Genomic DNA, 6,384 nt, shown 5'->3' with positions numbered 1-6,384 from the left:
TGAGCCGCGGGCAGGACCAGTTTAAGTACTCGGCGGTCACCTGATCTCGCCAGCCACTCACTACTGTGGGGGGTAGAGGGCTGGCACGTCACAGCAGGAAGTGGTAATGCCTTCCTCGCATGTTTATTGGCTAGAAAATGGCGCTAAACATGCAGGGAAGGAAATGCAATTGACTCGAGTACCGCGTGGTGTTCATCTCGAGTAACGAGCATCTCGAGTACCCTAATACTCGAATGAGCATCAAGCTCGGACGAGTGTGCTCGCTCATCTCTAATAGACAGATAGATGTGAGGTAGATAGTTGGATAGATAGATAGATATGACGTAGATAGATAGAGAGATGTGAGAAAGATATAGAGATATAAGATAGATAGATAGAAATATATGAGATAGAGAGATATGAAGTAAATGAATAGATATGATATAGATAGATAGCCGCCCCATCGAATCTGCTCAAACCAGCAAGCAGTTACTTGAGAAGAGCATGCTCGCTCATCTCTAATAGAGAGATAGATATGAGATAAATAGATATCAGAGAGATGGATATGAGATAGATAGAAAGATATGAGATAGAGAGATATGATATAGATAGATAATAGATAGATAGATATGAGATATATCTGAGATAGATAGATAGATAGATAGATAGATATGAGAAAGATAGATAGGTAGATAGATAGATATGAGATTATGAGATAGATAGATACACATACACACATATATATATATATACACATATACACATACATATATATACACATACACACATACACAGGGCCTGGACCACTTCTCAATGTGATAGCAGCAGGATAGGGAGACACAGCAGCGACCGTTCAGCAATAGGTAGAGGCAGCACATGATGACATCATCACTGTGCTGAGCACCCTGCCGACCTGTGTGGCTGCCTCTCTCCTCCTCCCCCTGCTCTTCTCTGCTTCCTCTCAGTGCCTGTCGCACTACCTGCCGCGTGATCACTGCGGTGCTGCAGACAGATCGACCAGTCGGTAATGCACTGGATGTGCATATGTATATGGCAGAGGGCGGCCTCTGGGCCTCCTTAGCGTAGGGGCCGGGTCGACACTGTGACCCCTGACGGTACGCCTATGCTTGTAAGGTTAAACAGAACCTCATCTTGAAAAGCAGATTTAGTACATAGATGTATATGCGCACATCATTATGTATAAATTAAGAGTCCACAACATTTCTTCATAACAATTTGATTTATCAATTCATTTTACACCTTTTATTATAGTCATCCCTTTCTTGTGTTATTTCCTCAAGTTAATTTACCCTTTTTTCAGGCTAAACCAAAATTAATTTATAATGTTCCCAATACTTGAAGTTGAAGCTTTTCCTTCATTATAATAGTTCTAAATTCACTTTTAATTATTACCATTAGGTTAGGTGTTTGATTTAATACATTTCCTATCACTGAATTACAATGTTACTGCAGTACATCTTCTTAGCTCACCTGCTTGACTCCTATTTTCTTCTGCACAAATGTAAGAATTTGAGATATGTGGAACAATTGGGTTAGCTTCACATGACCAGATTCCTATTGCAATATCAGCAGTTGGAGCCCACAAGGAGGATCCACAGCAAATTGCATGCATTGAAAGGTATGTACTTTCGCGAGCAGAGGAAAAATCACAGTACGCTCTATTTTGCTGCAGACTCAGCACATATGGTCTCCATTGTAGTCAATGGAGGCCGTCTGACCCACAGCCCATCCGCAATTGACATGACTAGTGATTGTGTGGGAAATACAAATATTTTTTTAAAAAGCTGTACTGCGCATGGCTGACGGTGAGCGTCCGTGGTCATCCGCAATACAGATTTTGCAGGTACGCGGAGTCGCCGGCCATGGTCATAGACGGATTCCACTGTAGGCTCCCCCATGCGGAATCCGGATCGTTTGTGTGCAGCCGGACTTAATTTGTTTGTCAAGCCATGTCTGGAATGTTTTGTACATAAACAGGCTAAATACAGGTTATGTTATAAAATTCTTATCTGTTTGAAAGCATCTCGTATGCATTTCTTCACCTTCTGGTTTCTTAATGAATAAACAAAAGGATTTAGCAAAGGAGCCAGTACAGTACTGACCAGATTGACCACCTTATCAGTTTCCACTAAATACTCCTTTGGTGGTCTTATTAAAATGAATATGGCACTTCCAAAAAATAATGATAACATGGTAAGGTGAGAAACACACGTAGAGAAAGTTTTCTGACGTCCTGTATCTGTTGGCAATCTGATAACGGTAATGACTATTAAAAGGTAAGATGCTGTAGTAATTATAAGGCATCCAATCAATATTAAAATTGATGAAAAAAGTGAGTTAAGTTTTATTAAGCTGATGTCTATGCATATCAGTTTTAACATGGCAGTGGTTTCACAAAAGAAATGATTCAACACATTGCCACAAAATGGCAGATTAGATATAATTATTGTAGGGTATAAAAGAGTAAAAAATGGGGGAATTAAGCAGCCAAACATTAACCCAAGGCAAATGTTATTTATCATAATAGACGAGTATCTGAGGGGACAGCAGATGGCAACACATCGATCTATGGACATAACAGTCAAAAGGAGTAAATCTGCAGTTGATGTAAAGTAAAATAAATAGGACTGAACAAAACATCCAACTTTAGAAATAGATGGTGTAGCACTAAAAAGAATAATCACAAATTTAGGGACCACAGTGGAAATTGCTATTACTTCAAGGCAAGACAAACAAACAATGAAGAAGTACATAGGTAAATGCAGTCGATAATCCATAGAGACTATAATAATTATTAAGATGTTTCCAGCCAGTGTTACAATGTAGATCACCAGAAGTGCTATAAACATTATTGTATGAAGCAAAACGCTGCCAGGAAATCCCTGCAAGATAAATTCATCCACTATGGTTCCATTTGTTTCTTCCATTAAGGATCAGCAGCTTTGAAACAAAAAGGAGAATTTCAGTCTCTAAAACTTTTTACTATAGAGGTACGTTCATGTGGTGCGGAATTGGTGTGGATTTTAAGCAGCACAAAATCCGCAGCAAATTCCACAGCAAAAAAAACTTGTTTTTGCCATAATATTTGCTGCAGATCCGCAGCAGACTTCATCCCTTAGGGCTCTCACCCACTTGCCTTTTTTTCATGCGTTATAGCTTGCTTTTTTTTCACGCCATATGGGCTCCTACACATTGCGTTTTTTTCACGCGTTATAGCTTGCCTTTTTTTCATGCTATATTGTTGCTTTTTTTCACGCGATTGTCAATGGGACTTTCTAATGTTAAAAACGCACCAACTTGCAAAGTGTTTTTAACATTAGAAAGTCCCACTGACAATCGCGTGAAAAAAAGGCAAGCTATAACGCGTGAAAAAAGCAAGCTATAAGGCGTGAAAAAAAGGCAAGCTATAGCGCGTGAAAAAAAAGCAAGCTATAACGCGTGAAAAAAAAGCAAGCTATAACGCGTGAAAAAAAGGCAAGCTATAACGCGTGAAAAAAAGGCAAGCTATAACGCGTGAAAAAAAAGCAAGCTATAACGCGTGAAAAAAAGGCAAGTGGGTGGGAGCCCTTAAATTAAAAGGGTGAAATTTGCTGTGAATCTGTGACAAAAAAAACTTTTTAAACCCCACACCAATGGTGCAGATTTTTGACCCAGTTTTTGTTGCAATTTTGATGCAGACTTTCTGCTGTAAAAAAAAACTGCACTATTTCTGCTACTTGTTAACATGCCCTAATGGAGGATCTTCATATTTTTGTAGCTGGGCCAGGGGTTGTCTAAGGGCTCCCACCCACTTGCCTTTTTTTCACGCGTTATAGCTTGCCTTTTTTCACGCGTTATAGCTTGCCTTTTTTTTCACGCGTTATAGCTTGCCTTTTTTTCATGCGTTATAGCTTGCTTTTTTTTCACGTTCAAGCGATTGTCAATAGGACTTTCTAATGTTAAAAACGCTTTGCAAGTTGGTGCATTTTTAACATTAGAAAGTCCCATTGACAATCGCGTGAAAAAAAAGCAGCAATATAGCATGAAAAAAAGGCAAGCTATAACGCGTGAAAAAAACGCAAGTGTGCAGGAGCCCCTATGGCGTGAAAAAAAAGCAAGCTATAACGCATGAAAAAAAGGCAAATGGGTGGGAGCCCTAAATCATGTTTTTTTAAGTATAGATAAGGGTATAAAAAAGTAAACTAAGCTATGCTCCCTGATTCCAGACCCTACAGCTGCAGCGATGAGGTACTGGATACACACATAATTGCTGCAGCACATTACTGATAGGTGCAGCATTTTCATGACCTGCTGCCTCTACCCACATTCCAGCCACTGATAGACAGTTTTCTCCCTCTACAGTAATAGGAAAAAAGCTGTCAAGCTGCAGTGGGTGGATGGCGATAGTCTGCATCTCATTAATACTCCAAATTCACTGTGTTTGCAATACAATGCAACTATTAAACTTGAGTTTAGCTAGAGAACAGCATATTTCCACAGAAAAAAACACAAAGCTACAATTAGTGTGCCTGACACTACTGCAAACTACCCTCAGAGAGCGGCATACACATGTTGACAGGTTTACTTTAATAAACAATATAATCTGAACTGCAATTAAAATATGACTACTCAAATAGTTTGCTAGAACTTTTCTACATTACATTTTTTGCACAGCTACAATGCATGTGCCATCTTAAGGCCTTATTCACACAGCCATATGCCACTATTTAGTGGCATCAAAAAATCAGACAGAAATCACGATCATCTGAAGCATTGGATTCCAATGTATTTATTCAGATAAATGATTTTTGGCTGTGTTAAAAAAAATTGTGCTAGTTCAAAGATAGGTCTTACCTAGAGATGAGCGAGCATACTCGCTAAGGGCAATTACTCGAGCGAGCATTGTCCTTAGCGAGTACCTGCCCGCTTGGAAGAAAAGATTCGGGTGCCGGCTGGGTGCGGGGAGAGCGGGGGGGGGGGGGGACGGAGGGGAGATCTCTCTCTCCCTCTCTTCCCCCCGCTCCCTCCTGCTTACTCCCGCAACTCACAGCTCACTCCCGCCAGCACCCGAATCGTTTCTTCCGAGCGGGCAGGTACTCGCTAAGGACAATGCTCGCTCGAGTAATTGCCCTTAGCAAGTATGCTCGCTCATCTCTAGTCTTACCCTATCTTTTGCTGAGGTATGCTGAAAGTTTGCATAGACTGCTATGGAAGCTAAAAGCATAGGAATTTACCTGCGTCCAACGCTGGGAAACAAAGACAACTGGCTCTTTTTCTGCACCACAGCATCTTTTTTTTCTGATACGCAGCAGCAGTGTGAACAACAGAAAATATACGGCTAAAGATTGGGACTCGACCATAAAACCGCGTACGGTCGTGTGAAAGAGTCCTAACTGTGTAGGCTCATTAGCAAAGATTATAGCTGTGTTTTGATTTTAACTACATGATTACAATTAATATTGAATTTAGAGTGAAGAAAAATGACAAACCATTGTTTGCAAAAGTAAAGCCTATATTACCTGTACTTAAAAGGCATGTTAGTAAAGAAGCTTCAGATAAAGTAACCTAACCTCTAATTACGGAATTCTTAATCTCTTAATTAAAAGCTATTCAGCATTCCATGCTGGCAGAAATGAAGTGTTTTAAATAAGCACTACTTATAGCAACATGATTATCAATTAGTGGCGATTAATTAATTCTGAAGGGAAGATCTTCACAATCCTCTGAGTGCACTAGAGAACGTTGTCCCACAGGATTTTCATTACTTAATAATGACTTGAATTTATTCTCTATCTGTAATTCCAAAAATGATATGTGCTAAAACATTCATTGAAATTTCAACTTTTGCAACTTTTGCAACCATGTTTTTATTTAAACATCATGTGCTCAATACATTTTAAATATATTTTATTTGGTCAGGGATTCATTGGTTTTATAGAGAGTTCAAACTTCTAGCATAAAAGTACAGTCAAATGATAAAATACTAGCTGACTTTGGCCATCAAGAGGAGGAATTAAGTATCTTACTGCATAGAATTTTATTGCACTCCAAGTAAGCTGCTAGTCTCCTTCTAGTGGCAGTTCCAGATAGATAGAATTTTATTATTTAACTCTATAGCTATATCTGGAATTTGGGGTTCTGGAAGAGAAAAAAATACTTCTATGCAGATATATTGAGAAATTAATCAGCACAGAATATTGCATCCCGAAGTGTTGCTAGACCTTCTCTGACAAGGAAAAAAAAGATTAAAGGGGTTAGCCCATAATCTTACACATCTTTTGTAATTATACTTATTAAGAAAATGCTTCTATTCCCAGGTATTCTGTGACTAATGTTTGAATAAAGCCATCTGCTGTTTCTATTGATAAGCTTTTCTGTGTCCAGGACACCTCAGTAAATGTTCCA

The sequence above is a fragment of the Eleutherodactylus coqui genome, chromosome 5 (assembly GCF_035609145.1).
Source record: "Eleutherodactylus coqui strain aEleCoq1 chromosome 5, aEleCoq1.hap1, whole genome shotgun sequence".
Lineage (NCBI taxonomy): Eukaryota > Metazoa > Chordata > Amphibia > Anura > Eleutherodactylidae > Eleutherodactylus > Eleutherodactylus coqui.
This window is presented reverse-complemented; position numbering follows the sequence as displayed.